Source organism: Urocitellus parryii, chromosome 7 (assembly GCF_045843805.1).
Source record: "Urocitellus parryii isolate mUroPar1 chromosome 7, mUroPar1.hap1, whole genome shotgun sequence".
In the NCBI taxonomy this organism is placed as follows: Eukaryota; Metazoa; Chordata; class Mammalia; order Rodentia; family Sciuridae; genus Urocitellus; species Urocitellus parryii.
In genome coordinates, this window is record NC_135537.1 from 67,098,642 (window position 1) to 67,115,124 (window position 16,483).

The following is a 16,483-nucleotide window of genomic DNA, read 5'->3' on the forward strand; positions in this document are numbered from 1 at the left end:
AGAAGCTGACTAACAATAACTCCCAAGGTCCCATACATCTTAAAAATATAGTTCTTAACCAACTCTGGTAGTTTTCATCAGTGATGAGATTTAATTTTATTAGATGGCAAATCACCTATATCATAAAAAAAAATTGGGAAGAAGTAAACATGAAAGCTAACAATTTGTTTCCTGTCCACCTCAACCTTTTGTCTAGCAAACGTATACAGAAAAACAGCCAATAAAAATCTCAGTGTTTCCGAACATCTGACTTACTCATTTATTCATTAGTCTTTCAATCAGAGGCACCTTTATGTGCCAGCACGGTTTACGCAGTGGGCACAGAGGGATAAATATAAATGAAGGCAGAGGAATTCTGTGCATTCCAATATTTCTTCAAATTTTAAATGCTCAGCATGATTTGTAATATTTCATCGGATACATTCTTAGATAAGAAACTGAAATGAACAGTATGAAAACAGGAATCCTGTCTGGAAAGCAAACTCAAATTTGGTAGTTTAATAAAACTACTAAAATACCATTGCATATTAAAAATTAAAGAATCTAGCATAGCTCTTGATGGACAGAGAGCAATCAATAAATATATTTTCCATTATGCTATTGCTATAAATATTAACCCTACTTTTAAAAATCAAAACATTTGGCAACTATATTTGGTTATTCATTAATTAAAGAAGTAATTTTTTTTCTTCTTGCTATTTTCAAAGCTTAGTAATAGGGAAGAGAATTAAGACTGAATTTAATGCCTACTTATTCTACTAAAATAGTCTCATGTGGGTGTATAAGTTTTGAAAGATTTAGAACTGCATAACAGAGTTTGAAGCAGCTGACATCTTGACTAACTATTTCAGAGGTCTGGATGAGATTTTAATTCACAAGGAAAGATGCAAGATGAATATTCTAATTTTGTGAACCCCTAAGCCCCACATTTTGTTTAAATTGTTCATTTTGCACTTAACCTATTCTCCTTAGAAAACGACCCGTATGACTACTCCAATCCTCTGAACTCTTTTGTATACTTCCATAGAACTCAGTATCATTTTAAGATACTACATTTAAAAATATATATATTGGTATAAGTATTAGATTAAGATTAATTTCCTTATCAGACTACAAACTCAGGGCAGGAATCATGCCTGTCTCTTAAACCATGATCCCCAGGTATAGCACAATGCATGACATCCAATAGGTTTTCTATAAGTACTTATTGAATAATTGAAATCTATAGGTCTTATTTCTTATACCATGCATTGAGGACAAATAGCCAGTTCTAAAACCTAAGGCTTTCTGTAAGTTCCTCTCAATTGTTGGGGGAATTACTGGAGAGACAGCTAAATTTTTGTGGATCAATATTTTTAAAGACCAAGTTGCAACAGTATTTACAAGATCTGAGTTCTTTTGTTTTTTAAATGGTACTATGGATTGGACCCAGAGTAGGGCCTCATGCAAGCTAGGCAAGGGCTCTACCACTGAGCTATACCAGCAATCCTTTAAATTTTATTTTTATTTTTATTTTTTTATTTTGAGATAGGGTCTTACTAAATCACCTAGGCTAGCCTTGAATTTGCAATCCTCCTGCCTCAACCTCCTGAGTGGGTGGAATTACACGCATGTGCCAACACACCCAGCCAGGTCTAGGTATGATTTAGTTATTAGTTTTAAGAAAGCATTTTACCCCAAGTAACCATTTACATCTTCTCAATCATTCGCACTCATCATCACCACTCCTCCCTGAGGTTCACTGCTGCCTTGCCCTGCCCTCATCCTCCCTCTCCTTTGACCCCACACCTCCTGAGCCATCTCAGGACTTGAGGTTTGGAAAACAGCCCTACAATGTGAGTATTTTTTTCTCTGCAGACTTGTTCAGTGCTCTTTCAGTCTTGGTTTGTTTTGTTTACTCTGTGATACCTTCACTCTGTACCTCAGGCTACTGGCAAGAATAAGCATCACTTAAAAAGTAATTTAGGGAATAAGTATACTCCCCCTAGGGTGCAAATAAAAGGAAAAGTTGTGGTAAATAGCTAATGTAAGCAAAAGGTGCCTTGGGGGACCCTAAGAGTCACTTCTTTCAAACCAGCAATAACTTCTGGTGCTATTGGTCCTGAGGCAGCAGCCGTCAACATTGTTTAAAAAAGCTCCCTTATGGTGTTCTCATTAATTAACTGCACTGTTTGTTGATTCTAGATTGATTCAGTTGGTTCTCTGGAGAGTGTTTGTGGAAACTCACTAATGCCTTGATGCAGAATTTCATCTTCAGGCCCTAAATTCCCAGGATGGTGGTTTACTGGGACATATAGAAGATGAAGTGAAAAAGAGAATTTGTTAGATAAAAATGATAATCAAAATATTTTAAATTCAGATGTAATTTTTGAAGATTCTCCCCACAGAGCTAAAAAATTACCTGAAGCAAAGTTTGACTGACAGGCAGGCTTAACAAACACAACAAGACAAATGGCATGCAAAACAGATAGGGAAGTATTTGTTGCTAATTACTTGAGAAAGCATTTTAATTAAGTTGTTTGCCAATTAATGCCTCATTTTTAACATTCCATAAATATTTAAACATGTTTCATAAACTTCCTTCTTATGGAGACATTTGCAAATGTTATTATCGAGTTTCTTTGGGAATCTCATAAGAGAAAAAATTGTACAATTAGAGGATTCTACTTACCATTTCATGAGTAAATTGTTGTCTTTTTAAAAATCATGGTAGCTATTATAATTTAAAATGTTCTGTCTGCATGAACACTTCTTCCATGTTACCTCATCAAGAGTGAATAAATATAAGCCATATATTGTTTGGTTCCTGCCATAAAAATTAAAAATATTCTGGGGCATGGAGGATTATATATTTAAATTCGGTCTTAGTCAAATAGAAGAAAATGACTTCACATCATTTCTTAAAACAAATAGTAATTGTTAGTATTTCAATCTTCTTCAAACTAAAACCTCCCCAAATGTTACATATCCAACTAAAGTCAAACAAGCGACGGCACACACAAGCAAAACTGTTTTCACTATTACCAAGTTTGGGCTTAATTTATCCTAGAACTAGCATGAACTCAACCAAAGTATCAACAGTTAACTTCTCCCTTTCTGCCCACTCTTTGTTGGAATAATCATTCTTATGCTTTTTGCCCGCTTTAAATGGTTTTCATGAAACTAAGGGATGAGAATAGATTGTGGTTAGAGTTTGGCCAGAACATCAGGACACTCACCCCTTTTGGCACTTGGGATTTTTCCATTTGACCATGTAATAAATTCTGAAGACCAAAGCCCATAGCTACCTGGAATAGGAGCTGTCAGCATATTTACTAAGTGTCAGGCAGCTGCTAAGGAAGGATCCCCCTGCACTTGTACCATTTAGTCAGTGGAAATCAGAGGGGAAGGAAAGGAGTTCAAGGGAGTTTCTCTGATAATAAAAAGTTTCATCCTTCATCCTTACTGTGAGAGTAAGTAGAGAAAGACGGGGGAGGTGAGAGGGAGGTATTTTGAAGCACCCATGAGAAAATCCATATTTTGTGCAGGCTCAGGACAGTGGCATAGCACCTAGGGGCCCACCCAAGGGTCTCCAGGCTGCTGTACTCCATGAACAGAGCACTGTCCCAGCACAAGGAAAGCCAAATTGTACATGTTCCAAATGGGAGAGTTAACTATGAATAAAAAGATTGCAGTACTATAGTAACTTAGCTATATGCACATTGTACTAACTTGGTCCAAGTATTTGTGTAACCATGCAAAATCTTTTGTGTTGCTGTCTAGATGAAAATTAAAATGAAAGAAATCTGGGAGCACAATCTCAGAACGTTGTCATTTCTAGGTAGCCGTTAAAATCTACTCTTGTGCTTTTTGGCTTTGGAGGGAGAGATCATATGATAGAAGGGGAGTTATGAGGCAATTTGACCTCTTCCTTAGGCTTCTCAAAATTTGCATTTTCTTTGTTGGTGCCCATAGAAGTAGAGTCTTTGGGGTTATGCATATATGGACATACTGTATTTATCTGAAATAAGTTAAATGACAGCATTTCCTTCTATTTTTGGTTAATGTCTCAAAATTTTAAATGCTTCAGTTATCTGGGTCTTATGGCTTAATTGGAAATAAAAATTTCTTGAAACTTTGGGTTGGAAAAAAGAAAAAAAAAAAAGGAAACAGAAAAACCTCATATGATGGTAAATTGTATCAACTCACTTGGGCCATGAGATGACCAGATATCTAGGCAAACATTATTTCTTGATGTATCTGGGTATTTCTAGAAGGCATTAGCATTTTAATCAGTGGACTGAATAAAGCATCCCCCGACCCCCAAAGAGGGTAGGCATCATCAATCCACTGGGGACCCGAATAGAACAAAAAGGAGAAAGAAGGTTGAATTCACTCTCTGCTTGGATGCTTGACTTCAGGTTTCCTCCCTCAGCATTCCTGGTTTCCAGACTTTCACACCTAGACTGGAATCTGTACAATTGGCTCTCGGGCCTTGGAACTACACCACTGTCTTTTTTGCAGACAGATCCTGGGCTTCACAGCATTCTTAATCACATTATATATGCATGCTGTGTTAGCTTTCTATCACTGTAACAACACATCTGAAAAAAACTAGAGGAAAGAATTTATTTTGGTTCATGGTTTCAGAGGTTTAGTCCATGGTCAGCTGGCTCCATTGTTCCTGGGGCTTGTGGTGAGAAAGAGCATCATGATGGAAGGATGTGTGAAACAAACAACTCCCTTCAGGGTGGCCAGGAAGCAGAGAGAACAAGGAAGGGGCCAGGGACAAGATGTACCCTTCAAAGACATGCCTCCTGTAACCTACTAGGGCCCACTTCCTATAGTTTCTACCACCTCCCAATAGTCTGTTCTGTTTCTCTGGGAAACACTGACTGGTCAAGCTCACACATGGTGCCTTTTTATATTCACATAGTGAATGAGGGGAAATTACTAAAATTATATGGGTCCCATTTAATCTTTTGAAGATGAAGAAGTAACTGGGGCTAGACTTGTTTTCCTGATGTAAATAATTAAAAGCTGAACAAAAATGCATGGGTCTGTTTTCAGATATAATCCAGCTGTGCAGGACTGTGCCACCTTAGAATGGCTGCCCTGGTTTCCCACCTGGAGGCACTTTTCTGACCAATGTAGGGGGCAGAGCTCTCACAGGGCACTGGCTGAGTCAGGGAGGCAGAGGCTGGAGTTGGGAGGATCAGGCAGCTGGAATTTGTGAGGTAAAGACCTGGAGGTGTGGGATGCAGACTTATCTCACCCACCATACAGACCTGCAATTCTGTCAATTATAGGATTTCATTCTTATTATAGCTGAATAATATTCCATCCTGTATAGAGAGAACACTTTTATAAACCCATTCATCTGTCAGTAGACACCGTGGTTGATTCCATTCTTTGGCTATTATGACTAATAAACGTGGGCATGCAAGCATCTCTTTGGTATGCTGATTTTTATTTTATTTTTATTTCCTCTGGATATACACTCTGCAATGGGATTGTTGGATCATATGGTGGTTCTATTTCTATTTTTAAATTTCTTTTAGGAAGGTCCATACTGTTTTCCATTGTGGTCATGTTAATTTACATTCCCACCAACAGCATATTAGAGTTCCTCTTTCAGCACGCTGAGTACTTTGAATCGGAGGACATTAAAAGACTTTAGAAGCAGCCTTAGAACCAAAGTCTCTGACCTTTAGACCTTTAGTCTCTTACCCTTCATTCGCACTGAAAGTAAACCAAGGAAACTAGAATTCCTCTTCCTCGAGGTGAATCACAGAAACCAGGACTCCTTTTCTTGAAAACAAACCATAGAGCCTAAAAATATTACCCTAACCATCCGCCAAGTTTCTGAATAAGAGCTGGCCATAAAAACACTTGGACCTACCTTTTCTGAGAGGAAGCAAAAGACCCTTAGTGCAGAATGGTCCCCTTTAATACCTGGAAGGAAGGAGTGCCACACAGATGAGTTTTGTCCCTCAGTACATTACCATTAGATCAGATCTTTTTTCTCCCTCAGATTTCTATATGACTGTCCATTCATTGAACTTAAGCATAGAAATAGTTTTCCCTGGGCCTTTGGGTGGTCATTCTAAAGGCTCCTCTGTCACATAGAACTCTAATCGGAGGAAAGCCTGATGCTTACTTATTGTGTCTTGTATGAGTGCATCCCTTAGCATCTGTGATGAGTGAGGAACAGTCTCCCACCTTTCTGCCCCAACAGTCCCTTATCATACCCTGTTAAATTCTGCTAGTTATGACGTTATCAATTCATCAATTTCCTTTCGTTCAGCATTTGCCTGGTTTAATCTTACTTGATATCTTTATTTACAAATACTCCAAGTATTGATTTACATTTTATACACATATCAATTTTGCAGTTGTATTGGGTTTTTGAAAATATTTCTATCTGAATCTGTGCCATTAAGAGATATTCACTCATATCTATAAGTTTTCTATTAGTCACGGTTTCTGTTGCTTCCTTCCCACTGCCTTTTATTAAACTTACAGAATTTCTTATATTCCATTTTTCCCTTAGTTGAAAGCTTCCTCCTTTTTGGAAGTTATGCATTACTTTTTCATTTTTAGTAGATACCTTTGTATTTTAACATGCATTCCTAAGCCAAGTTAAAAGTTAATCAACATTTCTGTTCTGCTTTTAGAATAATTATCCTGTACTTATGTCCTGATATTACTTTAGGTAAGTTTTGATTCATGGAGTTTTAAAAACATCTCCACCCTAACTCCCAAATCTATCAGCTTCCTGTTTCCCAAGTTTCTAGTGGTTTTCTGACTCATAGGCCAAAGAATCTCCTGTGACAATGACTGTGCAGGAAGATCAGCACCTGTATGCTTTGACAACCGCAGCTCTCAACTCCTGAGGCCAAGATCCATTTCACTGAGCACTTTGTTAGTAAAAGAGACTCCAAATAAAAGCATACTTTGTCACTGTTTGATAGTTAGAGCTGAGGCTTGATCAGGTTCCCTGAGAACTACTTCTGACACCCCTGAGTCACTGCGCCTCGGTTCCTACTTCTTTAGCTCTGGATTTTTTTTTTTTTTTTTTTGTCTATTCCCACAACTAGGGCATTTCTTGCTTGCTTTCATGATCATCTAGGCATTTGCTATATTGCAAAACTGAAAGCTTTTTCTTTGTTTGAAGATAGGTGTTTTTGTCTCTGGGTTAGTTAAATCTGATTTTTTTTTTTGCTTGTAATTTTAAAAAGTTGTTAGTAGATACCCTGAGTTGATATCTTATTGATTTTTGCAAAGAACCTGGTATAGCCTGGAAACTGTGGACTTGTGGTTCTTTTTATGAATGCACCTGTATTTTCTGAAATGATGTCTTTGAATTTTGGTTTTGGTTACAGTTTTGATTTGTTCCTTAAGCAGTTAAAAAAGAAATCTCAGGTTATGTTCATATTTCCAGTCTTACAATGTCTTTCATTTGTTTTGGTTCTTTGTTGTTTTATCCTTTCTCTGAACGACAATTTAAATTTTATACTGCTTACTGCTGATTAGATGTAAGAGTGTCAATTAGATCTTCCACTATGTTTGTTCAGTTTTGTCTTTTATTAAACTTACGGAATTTCTGACTATGTTTATCACAGCAGTCATTTTACTTATATCCTAAGAATCGTAGCAAATCACTATGAAATCTCTCTTCCTCTGAGTCTTCGTATTCCCTTTGTTTTGTAATTTTACTTTAACCCCTTGTCTTTGGTTAATGTTATTGTGTGCGTGTGTGTTTTCCTACCTTTTCAATTATACTGAAGATAGCTATAGAGATCTGGCCTTTACCAATAAGGTTTGCAGTGATTAGCTGGGTTTGCAGTGGTTTTATCCCCTGCCCATTGGCTGTTAAATCCAATTCTTGTTAAGGAGCAAATTTGTATGTCCACTCTGTAGGTCACCTGCTTCTGGAATTCCCCATGCTTCCAATTGCTATGGCTCTGCTGCACTGGAGAGACCTCTTGTTCTCTTTTGTTGGTTCTCATGCTCAACAGAAAGACTACAGAACTACCCAAAGTTAAGCAGAAAACCTCCAACTCTTCTGCCTTTGATCCTGCAGCAGATGAAAGATTCAAAATTCTCAGTATATATCATTACCTGGGGGTTTCTCACTCTGTTTTTATCTGAGGGGATTAAACTTCCTTGGGGGTTAAAATGGATCATTTACAGCATCTAATTCCTTGTGTATATACCTAATGCAATATTAGTCAGCCATAAAAAGGGGATTATACCATTTGGGACAGCATGGATGAGTCTGGAGACACTCCACTAAGTGAAAGCCAGACAACAGAAAAACAAATATTACATGATCTCATTTGCATGCAAAATCTAAAAAAGTCAAACTTGTAGAAGCAGAGTGTAGAATGATGGTTATCAAGGATGGGAGATAAAGGAACTGCTCTAGAAGAAATCTAGGTGGTGACAGGGAGGGGATACTTCTTTGGTCCCCAAGAATTGCTTCTCAGTGATGTATAGCCACTCACTCTCCCAACGAGAATATACCTTGCATTTCTAAATCTGGGGCCCAAAGGTAAGAAGAGCTGGAGTGTTTTTACTTAACTTCAGGTAGCCCTATGATGGACTGTCCATTGCATTTTTTCAATGCATGTTTTCTAGCCTTATTGAATAAGGTTGACATTACTCTCATAGGGTCGGAAGCATGAGGCTGTTTCTCCCAACATATGGCATAGAGGTGTGAAAATATGGTCAATGCTTTTGAGGGGACACTTATTTCCAAATTAGTTAGAAAATATTTAGGAAATCTTCTCTGAAAGAAAAACTGGGTCCTCTTCCTTTGGAGTGTGTGGTATGAAGGGAGCTTTTCAGTGGGGGTAAGTGGGGGAGACTTCCACTTTGCTATTCAAAAGAGCTATTGAGATGGAGAACACAGAGGGATAGCACCTTTCCTGAAGTTTTAGCAATTGCTGTAGCCACACAAGCTCTGCTTTGTCTGGAATTCCCTGGTTTTTCTCTCTCCTTACTCGGATAATTTCTACTGGTTACTCAGTTTTCATACTAGATATTCCCTTTCCATGAGGATCTCTCTGATTCCCTGAACTTAAGACTGGAATGGACACTCTTCCACTTTGCCTCCAAAACATCTTACTACATATGTTTATCACAGCAGTCATTTTACTCATTTGTTGCCCTTTGTCTATGCTATCTTTAAGGACAACTGAGTTTAATTAACCAGAAATCACTAGGTACATACAAGTGGCACAAGATAAATGTTCAAGAAATCGCAAATGAGTGAGTGAGTCTGAGGTGGAATGTAAGGCATCAGGACAAGGGCTTTTGATTTACTATTTGTCACGTCTTCATGATTCTCCTGTGTTAAGAAAAGAGATAGGTATTCCCTTGTCATTTTTATCACGTATATGGCATAACTATGACTAGAATTTCCTGCAATCTGGAGTCTACACCTAGGGATGAGATGGAGAAGGTGCTCACTTAGAAAAACCTCTGCACCTGTCATGTTTCATGAGAGTTCAGGTTTTTCCACCATTGAGCTGTCCTTTGTTTCTTTTTAGGGCAATAAGAAAAAAGGGGAGGTACCAAACATTCCACAGGCCAGCATGGTAATATCATATTGTCCTCCTTGTTAATCATTGACAATTGCACAAGATTATCATCTTTTAAACTAGTTATTATTTTGGGACAGGGCTATTTTATGTTGCCAAGGCTGGTCTTGAACTCTTGGGCTCAAATGATCCTGCCATTTTCAGCCTCTCAAGTGCTGAGACTATGGGTTCATGCCACTGTCCCCAGTTTTATCACCTTTTTGAAGGTAAGGGCATTGAAGTTCAGAGAAACCTCAATAATCCGGCCAAGTCACCTGATGAGAAAAGAATTTTTTGAGATTTAAGTCCATGTTCCACGGTGCTACTGAATTATAACGTCATGGCTGTATGTTTCCCTTTAGTCTCACAAAAGCTCAGCCTAATATAATACCCTGTCAATAATAATTGTTTTTAGGATACATATTGATCCACTAATGGATTACTTAAGAGCACAGGCCCTTTGGGGAGAATAGGAATAAGAGGAAGGACAGATAGGTTTAAGAAAGAAAGTCAAAGATTTGGTCTCTGGTAGGCCCAGCTACAGAGGACAAAGAAAGCAAAGACTCAGGCTGAGGTGGCACAAGAAAGAACTTGATCTGAGATGTTATCCAGCAGGGTCAAGTCCCTTCTGTGTGCCTTTGTGGTAACCGATTAGTTTTCCTTATCCAGGAGTAAAAGTGAGCATATAAACAGAAAGTGATATTACAACTATGACAACCTCCTGGCATAGGATTTGTCTAAATCAGGGTGGTGCTGGGTGAGTCAGACGTTTCCAAGCATTAGTGTCCTCGCTTACCATGTAGGGATGATAGCCCTGTCTGCCCTGGCTCTCTCTAAAGGTTGTAAAGGAAGAAGACTAATGAACACAGAAAAGAGATGTTGATAAAGTACCTGTGTCCGGTGGAATAGTGGCCTCTCAAAGATGTTCAAGTCTTAATTCCCAGTTCCCGTTATTTTGCTGCTGGAAAAGGGGACTTTGCAGATATAATTAAGTAAAGACTAGGGCAAGAGGAGTTATCCAGGCAGACCCAATATAATCACAGTAGTTTCTCATAAGGCAAAGAGGGAGGCAGAGGTGAGAGTCAGAGATCAGTGTGGGATTGCTGGTTTTGAAGATGAAGGAAGGGACCACAAGCCATGGAATGCAAGTGGCTGCAAGAAGCTGAAGAAGGCATGGAACAGATTCTGCACTAGGGCCCCCAGAAGGAATGTGATGCTGTGGATATTTCGGTTTTTGGCCCATAAGACATATTTTGTACTTCTGACCCATAAGATAATACATGGGTGTTGTTTCAAACCACTAAGTTTGTAGTAAATTGTTGCAGCAGCAATTGGACCAGAAGTTAGGACTAGCCTCAGTTAACAGAGAGGCAGAAGTCAGTCACTCAATGGAAACGTTGGAGGTTGCTGCCCATATCGGGGTGGGGTGGGAAGAAAGGCTCCAGGAGTATGCTAATTTATGTGACTGCCTTTAAGCCCACCTCTGCCTATAGCTGTCTAACTGCAGTGATTTCCTTCAGCTATCTTTTGAATGGAAGATGTGAAAAGATCAAATTAAAGTAGCTTCCCTGAAAATGAAAAGTCATCCTCAGTATTGCTTCTGCTTGGATACACAGTGGCCTGTTAGAACTCATCTCATATCAATTTTCCATGCTGAGCCAGCATTAGCTGCCAAACACTCAAGAGCCAATCACAACAAATGTTTCCATGAATTTATGTCTCTGAAATGCATAGCACGTATTTATACTTGAAGGAACCTGTTTGGAATTGTTATTAGGGGAATATCCTTCCAAAGTAGGTTTGGTTAATTCTTGCAGCATCTATCAGAGATCAGTGATAATAACCATTTCGGGGTTTCTTTGGATTGTTTTATTTCAACAAAGTAGAGTGTAGAAAAACTTGCTTTGCTGGTATTTTTGATTCACAGAGAAATTCGGCCTGAGGAGGTTGAAAGCCTGGATTCCCACACTTACAAAGGACTTTAGACCACATTTCTATCTGAAGCAAAAGCAGAATTAAATAGTCTGTGATTCTAGTGGTAAAGTGGGTGAAAATTACAGGCCTGGATGTTGCCTGGCTCAAGGTTGATGACCAACTGCAAGAATTTGGATACAGGATCATAAAAACCAATGCACTGGATGTTTGAGACATTGTTTTACTGACTTCCTTTTTTTGCCTGAGGGGTGAAAAGCTAAACCAGTGTGAATTACTTCCTCATGAGCTACTACCCCCTAAGAACCTAAAGAATCAAACATTAGTTTAAAAAAAAAAAAGATCCAGAGAACAGCTTCTCAAATGTAGGAAGGAAAATGAAACTCTGTGTCCTCTTTTCAAAATGTGTAATGACTCGTAGGAGCTTCATTTCTTTAGAAATACTGGCTTTGGCAGTTGCCCATTGACCTTACACTATTAAGCAGCTTATCAGATTGAAAATGACGAACTCCTTAGCCAGTGGAGGAGAAAACTACATCAGTTATTTATCCTCTATGTGAATAAGTAAATGTGACTGAATTGTTTCGAGAATAGCAGATAGCATGGTTTAGAGCAAGTTTCAGGGAAAGAACTGGTAAGTATTTAATCATCATTCAAATAAGTGCTGTATCACTGTCATCAAAACTTGGTACACAAAGAATTTTGCTTTGAGGAGACGACTTCTAGATGTTACTCACACAAAGCAATCAATATTTTACTTAGGAGACATAATATTTCATCTCCTGAAAATTTTTAAGAGGGAAAAACTCAATGTACTGCATCAACTAAGAAGAATAAATACAGAAATTAACTCCTGGCACATCTTTGTTCCAGGCTGTTGTACACGGTATTACAATTGCCCCCATTGAATTACTTCGGAAAGAATTTCTTGCATAATGGCATTTTAGCCATTACTGTAATGTCAACAAACAAGGCAGATGAATGCTTCCAGTCCTGAGCTGCCTTGCACTCTGCTTATTAGAATTGTAGTCAGATCTTCATTAGAATGAATGATATCTGATTCCATAAGGCAGTCACAACAGAGGCACCTTCTTGCTATGGTGTCACCCTGCAGATGACAATGTAGGCCATTATGAATGACACTCCACAATTCGTTGCTTCCTGCCTCAAATTGTAGTTAATCTTTCATCCAAACTGTACACATGTGCAGCTTTAAGTGGCCTATCACAGCAAGTACCAGTAATGCTGCAAGCACATGGAGACTGACAGAAGGTAAATTGCTTGTCAGGAGGTCTGTATTTCAATTCACAGCATATTCCAAACACGTCGTGGTGAAAGCACGGCACAACAGCTGCTTTCATTGCTAACTATTTTTGATGTAAATGTCAATAAAGCTCCAGGCCCTTTCATATTTTTGGCCAAGAATGTCCATCTTTCCCTATGCAGGCTGGCAGGTGGAGTTCCATTTATCTACTCTTAGGAACATGTCCTATAATAATGATTGTCTCTGGAGGCCGTTTAGAGTGATTGAGAGCAGTGATTGGGACAATAGGCTGCTGAATTTCATGGCTGGAGTGGGTTGACAGGTGACTGCTTTTATATCCTCTCATCTGGTGGAGAAGGAAATAAAACACGCGCTCCCACCCAGTCCACAGGCAATCATCTCCAGGTTGAAGATCTACACCTATAGTTAATTCCATCAAAAAATATTGAGAGCCATGGTTATTAAACAAGCTTAAATTCTCTAGTAGGTCTAGGGTTTTTAAAGAGACAGCAATGACATTTATTTTCTGTAGGATTACAGATAGGAGAATTAAGTAAATAGTTTTGAATAGGACATGAACACCTTTGAGAACCTTCCTCCTTCTCTCTGTTAATGTCCCTTTTGGGATACCAGCTGTTCATGCTATGTAACAAACTCTCTCTTTTAACTAATGCGCTAAGGAGGATGACTGAAGCTTGACCTTTAGCAACTGAAAGCTAGCAGATCTATTAAAAATCAATCCAAGGACATCACTTCTGAGCATATTTGCATTCAAATATGTCATTGTTATAGCAACAACTAAATTTTTTTTAACATGATGCCTCATACTCTTTTTTTTAACATTTATTGAGCAACAGCTATAGGCAAGGTATTATGTTATATACTAGGTTACAAACTAGAGTTAAAACAAATACCCACAGAGAAACCTTTAGAAAAGTTTAGAGCAAGGAAAGTTTTAGTATAACTTATATATATATATATATATCATTTTAAATTTTTTTTAGTATTTATTTTTTAGTTGTAGTTGAACATAATACCTTTATTTTACTTATTTTTATGTGGTACTGGGGATCAAACCCAGGGCCTTGCATGTGCTAGGAGAGCATTCTACTGCTGAGCCACAATCCCAGCCCATAACTTGTAATTTATAGCCTTCATTTGACTTTGTGTTATTTATAATGGACATTATATAGTATTGTAGACAAAATGTATGGTAAATATCAGTAGTGCATATGCTTTTCACCTACTGGTATGAGTACAAAATCTAGAAGTCTGAGAACTCCCCAAAAGGTATGTGAGTTACATTGGCCTGTTTTTCACTTCAGTCTTTATCATTTATTAGCGTAGTAGCTCAGGGAAGATTGAATAACTTTAACCTCTGTCTCTTCATATATTAACCAATGGTAGTTAACATGTGTTAAGCATTTCCTATGTACCAGATATTTCATTTGCATTATTTAATCCTTACAAAAGCCCTTGGAATTGAGTGCTTAAAATTACCCCATTTTACTAAGGGCAACGTAACTTGGCTAGTAAATGGAACCAGGACTGAAACACGTGAAGACTGTTTCTAGAAACTGTATTTTAAATTACTATTCTACATCACCTTCAACTTGATAATACCTCATAATATGATGGTATAACTAATATTTAGCAATGCTAGATAAAATTTATTCTCTTCTGCCTGCTATGGCTCTTTAGGAAGTATATATTTAAAAAAAGAACTATTGCAAATTAGAGAGGATTGCATCTGATTCTAAGACCCAGGTTCTTCCAATTGTTGGGCTGGAGGAATGAATCAGAGTTAGGTCTTGCAGAGGAATTATAAACTGAGAGGACTGTGAAGCCCAGGAATAAAGAGAAAGCATATGAATTGCTGAGCCATCTGTTGTGGTGCCAAGGGGGGTATTTTGCATCCTGGTGGGATTTGGGATTGAGATTTGAAAATAGATCATCAAGGGCTTATATTTGTCTACTACACCCTAGTCATGTGTTTTACCTGATGCCTACTTTTCTTGGGAAGTAAGTTAACTCAGAGTGAGATAAGGGTGTAATAGAATAATAATATGTAAGGTTATGTGTATGTGTGTGTGTGTATATATATGCACTTTATCAACTGTGATTAGATGTAAACTCGGCTCATAATCAAGTCACTCTTAGAGCTACATTACATGTGCTGAATGGTAAATATCAGATAATTTCAGGTTAAATCTATATCATTTTTCCACTTTATAAAGACATGTACAGTTTGTATAAGAACATGATTTGATCTGTATCAAATTATATATTTTGATTAGATTCATAGTTGGAATTCTTTTTTTAATTTATTTTTTATTACTTCTAATCAGTTATACATAAAAGCAAAAGGCTTTTCAATTCATTGTGCACAAATGGAGCACAACTTTTCATTTTTCTTGTTGTACTTGATGTAGAGTCATACCACATGTGTAGTCATACATGCACCTAGGGTAATGATGTTCATCTCATTCCACCATCTTTCCTATCCTCACACCTGGTTTCTATTCCTCCATCCCACTCCACCCACCCCAACCCCTGACATTATGGATCAGCATCCACATATCAGAGAGAACATTCTGCCTTTGGTTTTGGGGTACTGGCTTTCTTCACTTAGCATGATATTCTCCAACTCCATCCATTTACCTGCAAATGCCATAAGTTTATTCTCTTTTAATGCTGAGTAACATTCCTGTGTGTGTGTGTGTGTGTGTGTATATATATATATATATATATATATATATATATATATAATATCACAGTTTCTTTATCTATCTACTGAAGGGCATCTAGGTTGGTTCCACAGATTAGCTATTGTGAATTGTGCAGCTATAAACATTGAAGTGGCTGTGTCACTGTAGTATGCTATCATAGTTGGGACTTTAATGGATTTCTCTGATACTATTTACCTATTTACCCATTGGCATCTTACCTCAAAGCATTATGTGGTGGGAGTTTTGCGATTCCACTCCCTAATTATAACCTAGGGATGAAAAGCATCTGGAGAAAGTACTCTCCAACCTGAGGAAAGGATCATTCGTTCTCATTTTGGTCCCTGGCAGACTTCTGAAATAGCTACAAGAGAATCCATGTAGTTGGGACCACCCTGCTGAAACGGTCTGATGTCCAGGGGGCCTGTGGCTTTTTATTTAATAGAGCTGATCAGATTCATATAATATATATCAGATTCATTTATATGTATCATAAAATCTATTACCACAGGGCATACAATTTTCAAAACGCTATAGAATATTTGAAAATTAATGGATAAAGATTTATCAGATAAGTTTCAATCAAAAAAAGATAGCATAATGACATTGATATGAGTTAGTTAAGTTGTAGTTAAACAATGCATAACCTTCCTTAATCACTACCCAAGGGTTGGGCATCTTTCTTGGCTTTATTTTTATATTCCTACTGCTTATACATATACATATATGCAAAATTATGTAGTACTGTTTCATGTTGAAATTTTTTTTATAAATTGGGAGACTGAGACAGAAGGACCACTTGAGCCCAGAAGTTTGAGATTATCCTGGCAATATAGTAAGAACTTAACTCAAAATCCATTTCTTTTGAATAAATACTGTGTCAATCTAATTCTTTATTTCTTTTGTTCTTCACACTGTTTATTGTTTATTCATCTGCATATATTTTTAAATTGGCAAAAATCACATAATTTATGGTATACAATAAGATGTTCTGA